This window comes from Panulirus ornatus, chromosome 57 (assembly GCF_036320965.1).
Source record: "Panulirus ornatus isolate Po-2019 chromosome 57, ASM3632096v1, whole genome shotgun sequence".
Taxonomy (NCBI): domain Eukaryota; kingdom Metazoa; phylum Arthropoda; class Malacostraca; order Decapoda; family Palinuridae; genus Panulirus; species Panulirus ornatus.
Window position 1 is genome coordinate 4676424 of NC_092280.1, and position 17540 is coordinate 4693963.

At 53.3% G+C, this 17540-nt stretch overlaps 1 protein-coding gene across 4 annotated transcripts in view; it reads left to right on the forward strand.

The window, feature by feature from the left end:
- LOC139766115 (uncharacterized) overlaps positions 1 to 17540 on the forward strand; it is a 330050-nt gene that overhangs the window by 139102 nt on the left and 173408 nt on the right. The window contains exon 2 of one of the 4 annotated variants that reach the window (XM_071694324.1): positions 7445 to 7503. The exons of the other annotated variants lie outside the window; for them this stretch is intronic. The gene's annotated coding sequence lies outside the window, so the exon portion shown is untranslated. The remainder of the gene's footprint in view (positions 1 to 7444; positions 7504 to 17540) is intronic. 4 annotated transcript variants of the gene reach the window in all.

Below are 17540 nucleotides of genomic sequence, written 5' to 3' on the forward strand. Positions count from 1 at the left end.
GTTTAATGAGGTATGGCGATGGCCGTCACCCCCATTCATAAAGGTCTGAAGATGAAGCCACTTTGCTTCGTCCTCGTCCGCCCCGGCGCGCCCCTTCCCTGTGGTATGTCCCCGACTTAAGATGTCCCAACCTGAGCTCTTACTTCCACGAACACGACGGTATACGAGCCCTAACGACGGAGCCTTTTGGCCTGGCCGTCATACCCAAGGATCGGATACCTATGCCCAGAAACCCGACACGCGCGCCGTTCCCAAAGATCGTACTGTCGTGCTCAAGGGTCGTACCGTCGTGCTCAGGGGGTCGCACCGTCGTGGTTCAGGGGGGTTAGCGTTAATTAATGTATTTCTGTCGCACTTTGGTTTTTAGTTTTATTGATATTCTATTTATGCTGCGGGGCGGCGAGGAATCGTGCGTGACCAAGCCTGTGCGAACTTATCTCTCATTCCTAAGACGTCTTGAATTATGGCCACGTATCCCGGATGACCTGCGGGTCGGGATTACATGTTGGGGCGCATCCGTTCCCCCCTCCCACGTACCACGTATGTCTCCTGCCACATATATGAGTACATTTGCCCAGCCAGAACGTAACGTTTGAGATTTCCAGCTCGAGATGTAATAACTGACTCCCCGTACTCCTAGGTGGAACACTTGACACCCCCCAGCCTGGGTGGAACACTTGATACCTCCAGCCTAGGTGGAACACTTGACACCTCCAGCCTAGGTGGAACACTTGACACCCCCAGCCTAGGTGGAACACTTGACACCCCCAGCCTGGGTGGAACACTTGACACCTCCAGCCTAGGTGGAACACTTGACACCCCCCAGCCTGGGTGGAACACTTGACACCTCCAGCCTAGGTGGAACACTTGACACCTCCAGCCTGGGTGGAACACTTGACACCTCCAGCCTAGGTGGAACACTTGACACCTCCAGCCTAGGTGGAACACTTGACACCTCCAGCCTAGGTGGAACACTTGACACCCCCAGCCTAGGTGGAACACTTGACACCCCCAGCCTGGGTGGAACACTTGACACCTCCAGCCTAGGTGGAACACTTGACACCTCCAGCCTAGGTGGAACACTTGACACCTCCAAGCTAGGTGGAACACTTGACACCCCCAGCCTAGGTGGAATACTTGACACGTCTATCAGGCGGGGGTGGAGATGTGGCCCCCAGGGGTGAGTGGCCTGACATGACTCATGTCACAGGTAAATGTAGCACTAATTTTTTGGTCTCGTGTTTTAAGAAGCAGAATTTTCATTTCGACACGGCTGCTCTGGCTGGAGCGACCGTGGCTCTCCCCTATGCGTCCGTGGGTTGCTGTCACTTGCTCTTGGGTGTTCGTAGCCGGCTGGCACGTACATCCGGTAACCGTAAACACCTGGCAAGGACATCGAGGTAACCGGCGGTAGTTTCCGCGTGCGTCCGGTAACCGTAGACACCCGGCAAGAACGCCCGATAACCGTAGACACTTGGTAAGTACGCCCGGTAACCGTAGACGCATGACAAGTGCGTCCGGTAACTGTAGACGCATGACAAGTGCGTCCGGTAACCGTAGACGCATGACAAGTGCGTCCGGTAATTGTAGACGCATGACAAGTGCGTCCGGTAACCGTAGACGCATGACAAGTGCGTCCGGTAACCGTAGACGCATGACAAGTGCGTCCGGTAACCGTAGACGCATGACAAGTACGTCCGGTAGCCGTAGACGCATGACAAGTACGTCCGGTAACCTTAGACGCATGACAAGTGCGTCCGGTAATTGTAGACGCATGACAAGTGCGTCCTGTAACCGTAGACGCATGACAAGTGCGTCCGGTAACCGTAGACGCATGACAAGTACGTCCGGTAGCCGTAGACGCATGACAAGTACGTCCGGTAACCGTAGACGCATGACAAGTACGTCCGGTAACCGTAGACGCATGACAAGTACGTCCGGTAACCGTAGACGTATGACAAGTGCGTCCGGTAACCGTAGACGCATGATAAATACGCCCGGTAACCGTAGATAGATGGCGCGTACGTCCGGGAGTACGCGGACGCCTGCCGAATACAGATGATCCACGTCGTGCCTCGACAGGACTGGAGTCCTATGGTCGATGAGGCCACGAGGGGGGGTGGGGTACCTCTGAGGTGGTGCCCGAGAGAGAGAGAGAGAGAGAGAGAGAGAGAGAGAGAGAGAGAGAGAGAGAGAGAGGGAGGGAGCCATCCTTCCTTTGATCGTGTGTCCCTGAGCGCCTCGCCCGCATCCTGCGGGTTGGAAGCTGAGGGCCTGACGCCCTAGAGGACGTACATAGGATGTTTCCAGGAGTGTTGGATGGGGGGGAGGGGACTCCATAGCCCCGTCGTTTGGCGGGGAAGAAAGGAGTATCACACACGACGCCATGGCCAGCGATCTACCTGATTGGGTCCTCAGCTGCGGTGCTCAGCTGCTCACCTTGCGTCACAGTCAGGACCCGACCTGATTGGTCATGGCTCAGCAATTCATGACACCAAAACTTTTGCCTCTTAGGTTATTTTCATGGGCCTTGATAGCTATTTCTCTCCCCAAGTCGTGGGCGAAAGTTGGTCATGGGATGGTGAAGGAGTCGCAGGCGTCGCCGCTGCGTTCGGTTCTAAGAAGACTCTTCAGACGGACGTGGTGGCTGGCTCCTGGTTGGACGCCGGCGGTCTGGCGTGGTGGGCGAGGCCTGTGGCCACGCTGGCCTCAGGCTTGCCATTGGTCACACATGGGAGGTATCCCCCCCACGTGGGAGGTCCCCCCCTCCCCAGGTGGGAAATGCTGAAGAACGACATGAACGACCGAAGGTCAAACCAGTTGGTCCATAATGCAGGGGAGCGACGCGACGTGAAAACATGACGGAGACAACGACAAACGGAAGCATAAACTGTAGAGGTGGTTCACACCTTGACAGTAGGACTCATGACCTGGAGAGTAGGACTCATGACCTGGACAGTAGGTACTCATGACCTGGACAGTAGGACTCAAGACCTGGACAGTAGGACTCATGACCTGGACAGTAGGACTCAAGACCTGGACAGTAGGACTAATATGGAAAAACACTTGGTTCTCCTGGAGTCTCAGAGACCCGAGGGAGGCTCCAGTCGTCCATCGGTATACACACTGAAGACTCCTTAGTTTAGCCTAGCCAATATCCTTCGTAAACCAAGGCGCATTACTAAACACCCACACACACACACACACACACACACACACACACACACACACACACACACACACACACACACAGAGGTGTTTCTCACCCATAATTTACCCAGTCTGCTTTGAGTAATATGTGAATAAGGCACCAAAAACACTGTATGCAGCAAACCATCCACACACGACAGTACTTCCAGTACCACACATACATACATACTCTCTCTCTCTCTCTCTCTTGTGTTCCTCGAATGTACCTTTACCTATCCAAGCCCTCACCCCCTACAGCCACCACCACAACCACCATCGCCCCCACAAACAACCTATTTAAAGATTGGGACAAATAACTACGAAAATGGAGTAGACAGGCCCGTAGAGTGGCGAGCGGTGGAGCGCCGCGCCCGTGGACATAAAGGACACTAGCTAGCGTCGTGGCCGCCAGCAGGAGAGAGAGAGAGAGAGAGGGAGGGACTTCACCTGCGTGTGGTGGTGGAGACTGACGGTCGGGGATACCAGCTGTGGCACCCGTGGTGGAACCTGTGTATCCTGAGATGAGGGAGAAACGTGCGCTGGTGTTTATAGCCGAAGGTGGGAGTGGAGGAGGGAACTCGTAATGTAGGGCGTGAGTGTAGGGTCGTCTTCCTGACGCAGTGTAGGGCCCTCCTCCTGACGCAGTCGCGGGGAAGTGCATCCACCTGACGACAAACATGTCGACCCCCAGGTGTCCAGGAAGAGGAGCCTGCAGGAGGAGGAGTGTTGTTCGCCATGTTTGGTGCGTCCAGGCCCGCAGTACAGGTTTCCCCAGAGGGGCTCCACACACACACACACACACACACACACACACACACACACACACACACCCTTCTCTCCCTCTCTCTGTCTCTGCCTCTATCTCTGCAATACACTCGTCCCCCTCACACACACACACTCACCCTTCATCTCGCACCCGTCTCCCTCAGACCCTTCCTCCTCATACCTTTCTCCTTACACCTGTCTTCGTACCCGTCTCCCTCACACCCGTCCTTATCGCTCCCGTCCCACTCACATCTGTTTTCCCCGCACCCTTCCTCCTCACACCCGTCAATCTCGCACCCGTCCACACCATCTGTCGCACCATTTAAGCCTTGCATAATTTACCTCGTACACCACACCATCTGTTGTACCACCTGAGCCTTCCATGATTCACTCATACACCACACCATCTGTTGTGCCACCTGAGCCTTCTATAATTCACTCATACACCACACCATCTGTTGCACCACCTGAGCACTTCCATAATTCACTCATACACCACACCATCTGCTGTACCACCTGGTCCTCCTATCTCTAGGCCTTCCATATTTCATTTCTTACACCACTCCATCTGTTGTACCACCTGCGCCTTGGAGGAGGTGCGTCCAGAGTTGAGGCAAGACACCTGGACTCACTGCCCCTCAACTCTAAGACAACTTCCATTCTTTCCGAACTCGCTCGTGCCTCCCCCGCCTGGCCTTCCTCCCTCCCCGCCACAAAACAGCGGCTACCAAACAAGGTGCAGATAAGAGCATGTCAGAGCGATCTATCTGTCCTCCTCCCTGTATCACCCGTCAAGAGGCGCTCAGCACAACGCCTTCACCTCACGCCGGCTGAGATCCCTCGTCCCCGAGTTGCAGTTCGGCATCACAGCCACGTCTAGTCCGCCCGAGGTGAGAGTTCCTGACAAACCACGCTCGCGAGAAGCCATCTTGTAATGCGAGTCTTGTCCTTTGACCCGAGGAACACAAATCCGAAGATGTCTCCAGAAACTGACTTCAGATAAGTCGCCACAGTGACATCAAGGTGTTCCCTTAAGGCCATGCAGTGGAAGGACTATACAATGGTCGTATTGGTCTTCAGTTAAAAAGATGCCATCCAGTTTATAGCGTGCCTTGGTCTACCGTGTGGCCTCTGGAGGTCTTCTGAGTCATTCCTGGTAGAAAAATCAGAAGGATGCAAAGTTTGGAATCACGTAAAACAAGGGTTTTTTTCACGAACGTGTTGACCGTCTTTGACGTATGATTTTGATGCATTCTCACGAGCACTGAGATGTGGCATTAAGATGTAGGTAGGACTGACTAGTAATATCTAGATGGCCAGGGAGTGGAAGGAGCTCTGAGGGCGTTCGGTCGGTCGACAGATCCACCAGGAATCCTCAAGGTCAGTACGACTGGGGGGGGGGACATTTCCCACCGACTCCTCAGTAATGTAACAGAAGTGTTGGCGTTTCTGGTGAGCGATGAGGCGGTGAGATCCCAGTGCCCCTTCCTTGATAACAAGGTGTTGTATTCGACTCAAGCTGTTGGTGTTGCGCCCATGTGGTGGTGTGTGGAAAAGCCATAATTGGCCTGTCCAGCCGTGCATGGATTAGGTACGGGACGTGTTGGGCATCTCGCCAATGCCCTTCGTGAATCACGACTCTGTTCGTGTCGGTATGGGGTATAATTGATACACCTGTCAGCATCTTGGGACAGTTCTGACGTGTGCAGTCAGGGAATCCCTTGTATTGAACTATGGATCACCCTTTGGCAGTGTCCCCGGTGAGGGAGCGATTGTGGGTGATAGTGGTGGAGGAAGGAGTTACGTCCCCAACACCTTATCCTGGACACTGTAGGCATAATGGACATAGTGGCTACATTGGACACCTTGAAGTTGGTGGAGACGTTGAATGCAATGGACAGAGTTGGTTGTAGACAGTGGGCGTAGGTTTACCGTCCCATGGGATCTGTAGGCCCCTGTAGACGTGCCTGCCACACACCCACGAGAAATGTTACCTGAGAATGATGCTAACAGTGACTATTAAGTGTAGTGTTGATGGTAATGATGGTAGTGATGATAATGTGAAGCTGTTGATAAATGCAGCACTTAGCTTGAATATGTATTATTATTATTATTATTATTATTATTATTATTATTATTATTATCATCATCATCATCATTATTATTATTACTTTCTTTATCTTGGGGACGTAAATGTTAACTTGTTGAACAGAGGCGAGAAGGGGTTGATGGAGTGTGTGTGTGTGTGTGTGTGTGTGTGTGTGTGTGTGTGTGTCTTATATGTGGGTGCTTGTGCGTTTACTTGTGTGTTTCTATTTGTTCGTCCTGGTGTGTGTGTGTGTGTGTGTGTGTGTGTGTCCCATACTCACACTGGTGATCTAGTTTACACTGACAGCGGGAGGGCCTCCATCCCTACCCCCCTCAAGCGATCATATTTACACTATAGCCATGGAGGGACGGAGACTGACTGCACCTGTCACTCCTCAAGCATACATTACCATAAATCCCGTGTTTATTTACCTACCACCGACCGAATGCCTGGCAGACAGCAAACTGGATACACGTATGTAGCGAACACACTCTCCAGCGACCAAAAGCGGGGTGACGTCACACGGAGAGAGTAGCGCCGAGGACAAACACAGGAGGGTCGCTGGTCAGGCCAAGGACAGGGAGAGGTCGTTGGGCAGGCCAAGGACAGGGAGAGGTCGCTGGTCAGGCCAAGGACAGGGAGGATCGTTGGTCAGGCTAAGGACAGGGAGAGGTGTTGGTCAGGCCAAGGACAGGGAGGATCGTTGGTCAGGCTAAGGACAGGGAGAGGTCGTTGGTCAGGCCAAGGACAGGGAGAGGTCGTTGGTCAGGCCAAGGATAGGGAGAGTCGTTGGTCAGGCCAAGGACAGGGCGAGGTCGTTGGTCAGGCCAAGGACAGGGGGAGGTCGTTGGTCAGGCCAAGGACAGGGAAAGGTCGTTGGTCAGGCCAAGGACAGGGCGAGGTCGTTGGTCAGGCCAAGGACAGGGCGAGGTCGTTGGTCAGGCCAAGGACAGGGAGGGTCGTTGGTCAGGCCAAGGACAGGGCGAGGTCGCTGGTCAGGCCAAGGACAGGGAGGGTCGTTGGTCAGGCCAAGGACAGGGAGAGGTCGCTGGTCAGGCCAAGGACAGGGAGGTTGTTGGTCAGGCCTTCACCATGCGGCCAAGAACCGTTCACGTCTTATTTATTGATTATATACGGTCGTAATGGGTCAATTATTATTATTATTATTATTATTATTATTATTATTATTATTATTATTATTATTATTATTATTATTTATTATTATTATTATTATATACATTTCTTCGGCTTGTATAATTATCGACGGATAAATTATTTTTTCGTGTTTGGCAAAGTCTTAGGGAGTTTCAGCTTGTGTACTGATGTATGCTGAGCAGTTTTTTTCCCCTATTCATTTCCTTAACTCGTATTAACAGTATGTTTTTCTCCCTCTCTCAACAGGTGAGTGTAGCTCCGTTATGGTTGTCGAACGTCAGGAAAGGCTCCCCGCGTCAGCGAGGGTAAGAAACATCTGCATGTGTTGAGGTTGTACGGGGGAAAAGGGGGTGGAGTCTCGTCCGGGGTTCTTCAAGGAGGCTACATGGTCCCTCCTCCGTTTGTTCACATGGTTCTCTCTCTCCCTGCCGCTGAGTTTGTCCTGCACTGCCACACTTCTCTGATCTTTGTTCTTCCTTACTGTAGCTCGTTTTTCCACCTTTGTTTTCAGTGTTTTGAGGCCTCCCTTAAGGTGAGTTTAGGGTTCCCGGGTATTTTTCAGGCATAATTTTTTTCTCAGTTTTTGTAGGATTCCGTAGTTGTAGTTCTCCAAGTATTCTACCAGACAATACTAGTGTTGTCTCAATGGTTCCTGCAGGAACACTAGTGTTGTCTCACTAGTTCCTAGTGTTGTCTCACTAGTTCCTGCCTGCTACAAGAACACGTATTAACATCTTTCTTAGCTATATTTCCAACCATTAAAGATAGCTAAAGCAAAGAACCTTTTTACAACCCATTTTCTTGAGTCGTTTGATATATTGACTGTGTTTACGTAGACACATGAACGTGGCCGTGAAAGAGACTGGGAACCAAGATCCTTCTTTAGGAACGCCTGCCTGTGGTAACGCAATAAGTGGAAACCCGCCTCCTTAGGAGTCCATCCTTCCTCTGCTACCGGAAGTAGCGCAGACTTAGACCTGCGGGGAGCCCAATTAGGGAAATGGGTCTTGGGGTTATATGCTGATGAAAAGATAACATATAGCGTTGTAGAGTTGGTCTTGGAGTGCAGGGTTCGCCTCTTACTGCTGTAAAAGCCACAGGTATTGAGTACGCATATTGGCTAAGAATTAGATTTTAGAATGGGAAATTAGAATTTGTTTTAGATCGTTTATACAAACCAAGACAGTTAAGCTTGATAAGAATCTTCAGATCTGAGAAAGTGAGTGTGACTTGGAAATTGAACAGGATGAACGTTGTTGAACAATGGCCCTTGCTGGAGACTTGGAAGTTGAACAGGATGAACATTGATGAACAATGGCCCTTGCTGGAGACTTGGAAGTCGAACAGGATGAACGTTGTTGAACAGTGGCCCTTGCTGGAGACTTGGAAGTTGAACAGGATGAACATTGATGAACAATGGCCCTTGCTGGAGACTTGGAAGTCGAACAGGATGAACATTGATGAACAATGGCCCTTGATGGAGACTTGGAAGTCGAACAGGATGAACGTTGATGAACAATGGCCCTTGCTGGAGACTTGGAAGTTGAACAGGATGAACGTTGATGAACAATGGCCCTTGCTGGAGACTTGGAAGTTGATCAGGATGAACGTTGATGAACAATAGCCCTTGCTGGAGACTTGGAAGTTGAACAGGATGAACGTTGATGAACAATGGCCCTTGCTGGAGACTTGGAAGTCGATCAGGATGAACGTTGATGAACAATGGCCCTTGCTGGAGACTTGGAAGTCGATCAGGATGAACGTTGATGAACAATGGCCCTTGCTGGAGACTTGGAAGTTGAACAGTATGAACGTTGATGAACAATGGCCCTTGCTGGAGACTTGGAAGTTGAACAGATGAACGTTGTTGAACAATTGTTCTTCCTGGGGGTAAAGGCCCAACCTCGCATAAGGCGGCAGAGAGCAAGAGGTCTGTGTTTACCTGAGGGGACATCTTGGGAGCAGTGTACATGAGGAAAGACACGCCGGTAAACCCGTGGGCCGAGATGAAAATTTGACCTCGACTTGCTGGCCGCAGCTCCCAGTCAGCGGATGGAACAGCGGAGGAAGACGGTAGCTTGGTCCCAGACCCGGAGCTCTTGGGATGGAAGACATCCCAAGCCTTTGTAAGGTATACGTGAAGTCCCAGAGCCAGCTGTGGGGGGAGGGGGGGTAGGAGACCTCCAAAGCCATCGTAAGGGAAGGTAAGGTCCCAGAGCCAGCTGTTAGTGGAGTCTGGGTCACAGTAGGTCAAGAGAGGTCACACAGTATTGGTGAGGTGCGGCGGCCGAGAGAGCCAGGCACGAGGGGTGGTTGTGAGGTGCGGCGGCCGAGAGAGCCAGGCATGAGAGATGGTTGTGAGGTGCGGCGGCCGAGAGAGCCAGGCATGAGGGGTGGTTGTGAGGTGCGGCGGCCGAGAGAGCCAGGCATGAGGGATGGTTGTGAGGTGCGGCGGCCGAGAGAGCCAGGCATGAGGGGTGGTTGTGAGGTGCGGCGGCCGAGAGAGCCAGGCATGAGGGGTGGTTGTGAGGTGCGGCGGCCGAGAGAGCCAGGCATGAGGGATGGTTGTGAGGTGCGGCGGCCGAGAGAGCCAGGCGTGAGGGGTGGTTGTGAGGTGCGGCGGCCGAGAGAGCCAGGCATGAGGGGTGGTTGTGAGGTGCGGCGACCGAGACATCCTGGCGTGAGGTGGGGTTGTGTTGAGGGGCGAGGGACGGGTGGAGGGGAGGGGCTGGTAGAGTGCGGGAGGCAAGACAGGCGAGCGGAGCGTGAGGCAGGGTCGTGAGGGCGGGCGTGGGGACGGGCTGAATATTTGATGCGGCGGTGGGCGCCTCCAGGACCTCCGGAGCGGCCGTGGTCGCTGCTGCTGGTGATTCCCCGCGGACGGTGTGCACATTGATCACCAGCGGCGCCCTGCACGAGCCGCCCACGACGCCCACGTTGCTTGGTACACCCCCACGTCGGGAGTTTTGTAGAGCAAGTATGTACAGTCAACGGTTTTAACTGCCGTCCGGATCCCTGATGGACAACGGTATCGGCGGACGCTCCTTCAAACTGAAGCAGGGAACGCGGACCGCGCCACTCACCAAGAGAGCAGCCAGGGAACGCGGACCGCGCCACTCACCAAGAGCAACCAGGGAACGCGGACCGCGCCACTCACCAAGAGCAGCCAGGGAACGCGGACCGCGCCACTCACCAAGAGCAGCCATGGAACGCGGACCACGCCACTCACCAAGAGCAGCCAGGGAACGCGGACCGCGCCACTCACCAAGAGCAGCCAGGGAACGCGGACCGCGCCACTCACCAAGAACAGCCAGGGAACGCGGACCGCGCCACTCACCAAGAAAAACCAGGGAACGCGGACCTCGCCACTCACCAAGAGCAGCCAGGGAACGCGGACCGCGCCACTCACCAAGAGCAGCCAGGGAACGCGGACCGCGCCACTCACCAAGAAAAACCAGGGAACGCGGACCGCACCACTCACCAGGAACAGACCCCCCTCCTGAAGCTTGGTTGCCGGAGGAACATCTGTTTATTATGATTTATGTGGTCTTTACGGTGATTTGTGAGGGGTTGCCTGCTTAACTCCGGCCTAGCACACACACACACACACACACACACACACACACACACACACACACACACACACACACACACACACACATACACCACCTGACCACCACCCTCCTCGTATGTACACACTGCATGGTACACACGGTGGTGACGCACAGCCACCAGTCTTGCGTGGAGAATATGTCCACATATGCCCTTGTCTACACGATGGTAGGGATGTCCAAGTAACCCAGCGTTCACAGTGGCAATATGTCTCCGCAGGGGTGGTCATGTGTACACGACAACCTAGCACTTCACAGTGGTAATATGTCCTCAAACATCAGAGGCTTCGCAGTGGAGGCAAACGCTTTGGCTAATGCTTTGCCCTGGAATGAGACGAAGTACATCTTCCTCGACAGGAATTTATGAATTATGTACTGAAAGCAGTGCCATAGGTAAGGTTAGGTGCCAGGTATGAGAGTTTGTATTTAGGTCTGCGAATGACATTTCCACCTTCTTGGATAATCATAAGGAAATGTGTGCTGGCTCTTGCCTTCCACAACATCTGTATGTCTTTGTCGCTTACATGTGTGATCCACGAGTATCCAGATCTGTTCCGCTGTCACAGACAACCTCGATGGGGACCCAGTGGACTCTTGTTGTTTGAACACCTTTGTATACCAAGACATCCTACCGCTGGCATGGCCACCTCACCCAGCCTAGCATTGGTATGGCCACCTTCCCCAGCCTAGCGTTGGATGGCCACCTCACCCAGCCTAGCGTTGGCATGGCTACCTCCCCCAGCCTAGCGTTGGCATGGCCACCTCCCCCAGCCTAGCGTTGGCATGGCCACCTCCTCCAGCCTAGCATTGGCATGGCCACCTCCTCCAGCCTAGCGTTGGCATGGCCACCTCCCCCGGCCTAGCGTTGGCATGGCCACCTCCCCCGGCCTAGCGTTGGGATGGCCACTTCCCCCAGCCTAGCCAAGAGAACGTAAGTCCCACCACAGCTCAGCGCCGCCGCCTCAGCTTACAAAGCCACCGTCTTGGTCTCAGTAGGAGGTGAAGTCACACGCATCAGCCGCGCTTCTAGCCTTCCTTCTCCGAAGCCCTTGCTGTCTCACATGCCTCATCCCTCCTCCAGGTCGTTCAGTCCTCGGAGCCTGGTTGCCCCCCTCCTTCCCTCTCCGCCACACAACAGGGATTACCAGGAAAGGTGCAGAAGCGGGCATGCAAGATCATCCTCGGTCTCTCGCCCAGCACACCAGTCCTCCCGACAACCTCCAACCATTACCACCTGGGCCTCTAACTTACCGTCTCGGGGAAGAAGCTACTGCACCATACCCAGCCCACCGTCGCCTCCCGCCGCTAGAGATCCCTCGTCTCCTGGGCTGTAGGTCGGCATCACCGTTGTCTGGAGGTTCACAGAGTTCTTCCCGACCGCTACAAGAACAGCCCCCTTGCCAGCCAGTGTGAACAGCGTCACATGATTGTGTAATAACGACTGTCTGTTGTATCTCTGTAACGCCAGCGTTTGAAGTGATATATACACTACGTTTTCGACCTTTGCCTCCAGTGACTTCATTGACTACCCATTAGTAGTAGTAGTGATAGTAGTAATAGTGGTAGTTGTAGTAGTAGTAGTCTCAACGGCCATGACAGGAACCAACCTAACCAGGCCTTGCTATGCTTGCTCCTCAAGCCAGACACTGCCACCCCACCGCAGGCTTCAGTGTCAACAGGGTAGTCCATACAACTCTCGTGTTAGTCGACGTTAACACGGCATGATCACACGGCTACCCTCAACACAGCATACACACACACACACACACACACAGCTGCTCTCAACACAGCATGCATATACACACAGCCACTGGCAACTGAACGTGCATACATGCCGGCCTCATCACTGCATGCACAAACAGCCGCCTCAAACACAGCATACACACGCACAGCCATCCTTAACACAGCAGCATGCACGCATAGCTATCCTTAACACAGCTTGCACACATAGCTACCCTCAACACAGAATCTTGCACACATACCTACCCTTAACAGAGCATGCACCCACCTAGCTACCCCTCAACACAGCATGCACACACCCAGCTACCACTCAACACAGCATGCACACACACCCAGCTACCCCTCAACACAGCATGCACACACAGAGCTACCCCTCAACACAGCATGGACACACACAGCTACCCCTCAACACAGCATGCACACACCCAGCTATCCCTCAACACAGCATGCACACACACAGCTACCCCTCAACACAGCATGCACACACACAGCTACCCCTCAACACAGCATGGACACACCCAGCTACCCCTCAACACAGCGTTAGCACTGGCCACGTAGCAAGCCTGCAGCTTAATAATTCAGGCTGGCTTACCCCAGTAGACACACTGGTCTGTATTGGTCCGGACCAACGCGTTACTTGCTGCTCCGTGCTCCCCGGCAAGATTCGGGTGTGCAGATAACACCTTCGACCTCGTTTACCTGCTGCTCCGTGGTGTTGCACGGTGCACGGAGATGCCAACAAACCTCCCGGCCGCGCTACTTGCTCTCCCTCGTGTTGCCCGGTAGTCACAAAGGCGGAGATGCCAGCACCAGAGGAGCACACTCGTCGACGGTGTTACTTGCTGCTCCGAGTTCCGTGGAAACCACTCCACACCCCTCCCCCAGACCCAGCTGAGAGAGAGAGAGAGAGAGAGAGAGAGAGAGAGAGAAAGAGAGAGAGAGAGAGAGAGAGAGAGAGCAATGCATAGATCTCTAAATCTGTCTTAACTCCTTCCGTATAGCGACTGGCAGTATGTGATCTGATTGCGTCTCTTTACACCCGTCGTGGTGTTGAGGCACGACTGCCTGGCCCTCGATCGGGACTCTCGTCTCAAAGGGACAGGTCAGCGACCAGTCCAAGGGGTCGTACCGGCGTCGTGGTACCCTCGGAGGTGCTCGGTCGTCTCCCACAACGTACCCTCCGCCGCGGTCTTGATCACGGACGGCGGGCAGGTGCCGGGCTGGCCCTGCCTCGCCATGGACGCCTGCGGGAGGAGGCAGCGCCTCGCCTCAGGAACCAGAGGCCTGGCCAGACCCGGAGCGGCGGCGGCCGGGATATGATGACTCAGGACTTCATGCTTCCAATACTGGGATATTAATGAACTAGTCCCGGCCTGTGTTACCAGCCTACACTATTCCCATCACGCCTCTGACACCAGTACACTGGACACACTGACACCACTACACGGGACATACTGACACCAGTACACTGGACACACTGACACCAGTACACTGGACACACTGACACCATTACACTGGACACACTGACACCACTACACGGGACATACTGACACCAGTACACTGGACACACTGACACCACTACACGGGACATACTGACACCAGTACACTGGACACACTGACACCAGTGCACTGGACACACTGACACCACTACACGGGACATACTGACACCAGTACACTGGACACACTGATACCAGTACACTGGACACACTGACACCAGTACACTGGACACACTGACACCAGTACACTGGACACACTGACACCAGTACACTGGACACACTGACACCAGTACACAGTCACTAAGGAGTTCCACGTCAGTCATCTTTTATTATAGTTAACAGAATGCAACTTCCGCATCACTGTTGCCCACACAGCAGCCACTGGCAAGAATCATCTTAATTTGGATCTGTTAACAGCCAAGACAGGAAAGACTCCCGGGTGATAACGCGGCCACGTCCCCCACCTGCCAAAACAACGCGCAGCCATGCTCCTCTTGGCCTGCAGTTATCTGTGAAACCTCACGTCAGGAGGACTCGCTACCGACCAGAGTTTGGACGAGTGAGGCCACGTCTTTTGAAAAATAGTGCTAAACCGGTTTGTCAATTAAGGAGTTTAGGACGTTGTGTCAGAATGCGACACCAGATGAGAGGGAGGGAGAGGGCCCGGGGCGGGATCTGACACCAGCCGCTGTGGGCAGCTCCCCGGTGTCCGAGATGTAAAGATCGTGTCAGTTGGGAGGAAGTCTTAATTCTGACGGGGGAGGTGTGGTGTGAACCTGTTCCTGTGTAAATGCTCTGGCTTAACCCTTGAACAGGACGGTACGACCGTTGAGCACAACGGCACTACCGATGAGCACGACGGCACGACCCTTGAGCACGACGGCACGACCCTTGAGCACGACGGCACGACCCTTGAGCACGACGCCGTGATCCCCGAGGACGATGGTATGGCCCTTGAACACGACACTTAATCCTTCAGGACGACGCTACGACCCTCGAGAACGACACTGGACCTTCAGGACAACGCTACGACCCTTGAGAACGACACTGGACCTTCAGAATGACGTTACGACCCTTGAGAACGACACTGGACCTTCAGGACGACGTTACGACCCTTGGCCACGACGCTCCGGTCCTTTGAGGCCGGGGTTTGCGAACCCTTGTGTATGATTGCCTGGTCGTCACACCCCAAGACGCAGGTTGCCGGACAGAACCTCCTGAGGCTAAGCCAGTCGAAGAGTCGAGGTTGATGAACAGAGTTGAGCGGCTGGGACGAAGGCGCGAGGGACTCGCATAATACGTAATGAATGCGCAGTGTGTGGCTGGCTGGCTGACGTGTCCTGTGAGTGGACGTGCGCGCACCCTTTGCTATGCCTTCTGGGAGCGGAGCGCCCCTCCGCCGCCAGCACTCATATACCGAGTCCAGGGAGAGTGATCTCATGTCACGATGAGGCCAGGGAGCACAGGGAGGAAAGTACCCGCCTGCAGCAGAAGCAGGAGGAGGGAGGAAGGAGAGGGTAGCAGCTGTTGTTGCCTTTACTACTGCAGAAGGTCAAGACTCCTTGCGAAAGGGAATTAATCAGAGGCATTCGACATTTTTTTTTCTTTTTTTTTTTCTTGGGGTGTGTCTCGCTAGACTTGATTCCTCGGTCGCTGACTTGCTACCTAAAGAGCAGATTTATACTCGCGGTCGTACTTCCCGCTGCATCATGGGGCGTGGGTAGAGGGTGGGCGTCCTTTTTGTTATTATTGATGTGCACACACACCCCCTCCCCTACCACCCGAGAGAGAGAGAGAGAGAGAGAGAGAGAGAGAGAGAGAGAGAGAGAGAGAGAGGAGTAATTAGAAATTAATAATAAATGAAGCTGGGTTGTGGGAGAAGCACAGCCTTACGTGCCTCGCGCCCTATACATATCTTCGTAAATGCTCCACACACACACACACACACACACACACACACACACACACACACACACACACACCTGGCTTACGCCGGAATATATGTGACTATGAGTGTGTGTGTGTGTGTGTGTGTGTGTGTGTGTGTGTGTGTATCATGCATAGGAGTAAAGACGTGGTACATATACACACAAGGTTAAGAAACTGGGCCACACGATTGTAAGACTCAATCCCCCCGTATCAGACAGACGGCAATCACACACACACACACTTGTTTTGTTTCCGATGTAGGTACGCATAGTAATACACAGCGAGTCTCCATCCTCATCCACACGCGTCGCTACACACCTTCACAGTTTCCTGTTATCTCCTCCAGATGATAAGAGACTAAGTATGGAAGTCTTATCAGAGGAAGACGATGTGTGATTAACATCGGACAGAAGCCAAGTCTTCCACGGGACCTCGCTGAAGACAACAGCATGGTTATCGGTGGTGACGGGGTTGCCACACTGCCCTCATCGGGAAAGCTAAAGAAGTGAAAAGAACTCTACGGAATAGCGGACAGAAACGGACGGCGTGTGATCGCATGAGAACAGCGAGGAAGGCCCTGGGAGTGATGATTGTTGACGACCTCACCCTCAGCGAACACAACAGGGCAACAGTTGCCTGTTGCAGAGAGAGATGGCAGGCTGGGTTTTACAAACGTTTAAGAAGAGAGAGAGAGAGGGAAAGCTAATGGTGACGCTGTGCAAGGCGGTAAGACTTGCACGAATACAATGTTACCGAGTGCAGACCTTATCTACAAATAGCTGCACATGCGGCCTCCAATAGGCAGACTGATCAGAGGACAGGCGCAACCGCATCTTGGACTGGTCCCGAACTGTCAGAGTAGCAGACCTGTGGATATGGGCAGATCAAACCCCAGGCCAAGCCATGTAGGATGGTAAAAGTAACAGAAATAGACAAAGGAATAGAAAAATTAGGGTTCCTTCCCCCCTTGTGTGTAGATGCGACAGTTAGAAAGGTTACAGGAATGGGGATGAAAATATCCACAGGGAGGAAGGAGGGATCATAACGGTCAATTCTCGAGTGGCTAGCCTCAACAAAGCAACTGCGGGAGGCAGCAGCCTGACGGTGCCTTGGGTCCACACCTTGATGGCTGGGACGCATGTCGATAGTTCATGAGAGGGAGAGGCTAGGATTATCGCGGTATACCCAAGGTATACTCAGGATACATGTATGGTATGCATAAGGTAACATAAGAGGTAAACGGGCGGGAAAAAAAAAGTATCTTGTCACTTTTCGTGCGAGACAATATGACACCACGGACGAAGGATTTTGAGAAATCCCCATTAGTCTGGCCTGGCGTTGATAGCCCTGTTAGATTGATCATGTTATATCAGTTGTGTTTCCCGTCATTTGTTGTGGTAAAGGTTATATTGATTTCATATTGCGATGCGTAGCACTATATACAAGCAGGGCCACCAGAAGTGTTAGGAAAGTTGCCTCACATTCACGCTTGCCAAACCTACCGAGACTTTACACGAGTCGTGGTGGGCATTTCGAAGTACATCGAACCCATCCAGGAAGCTCTTT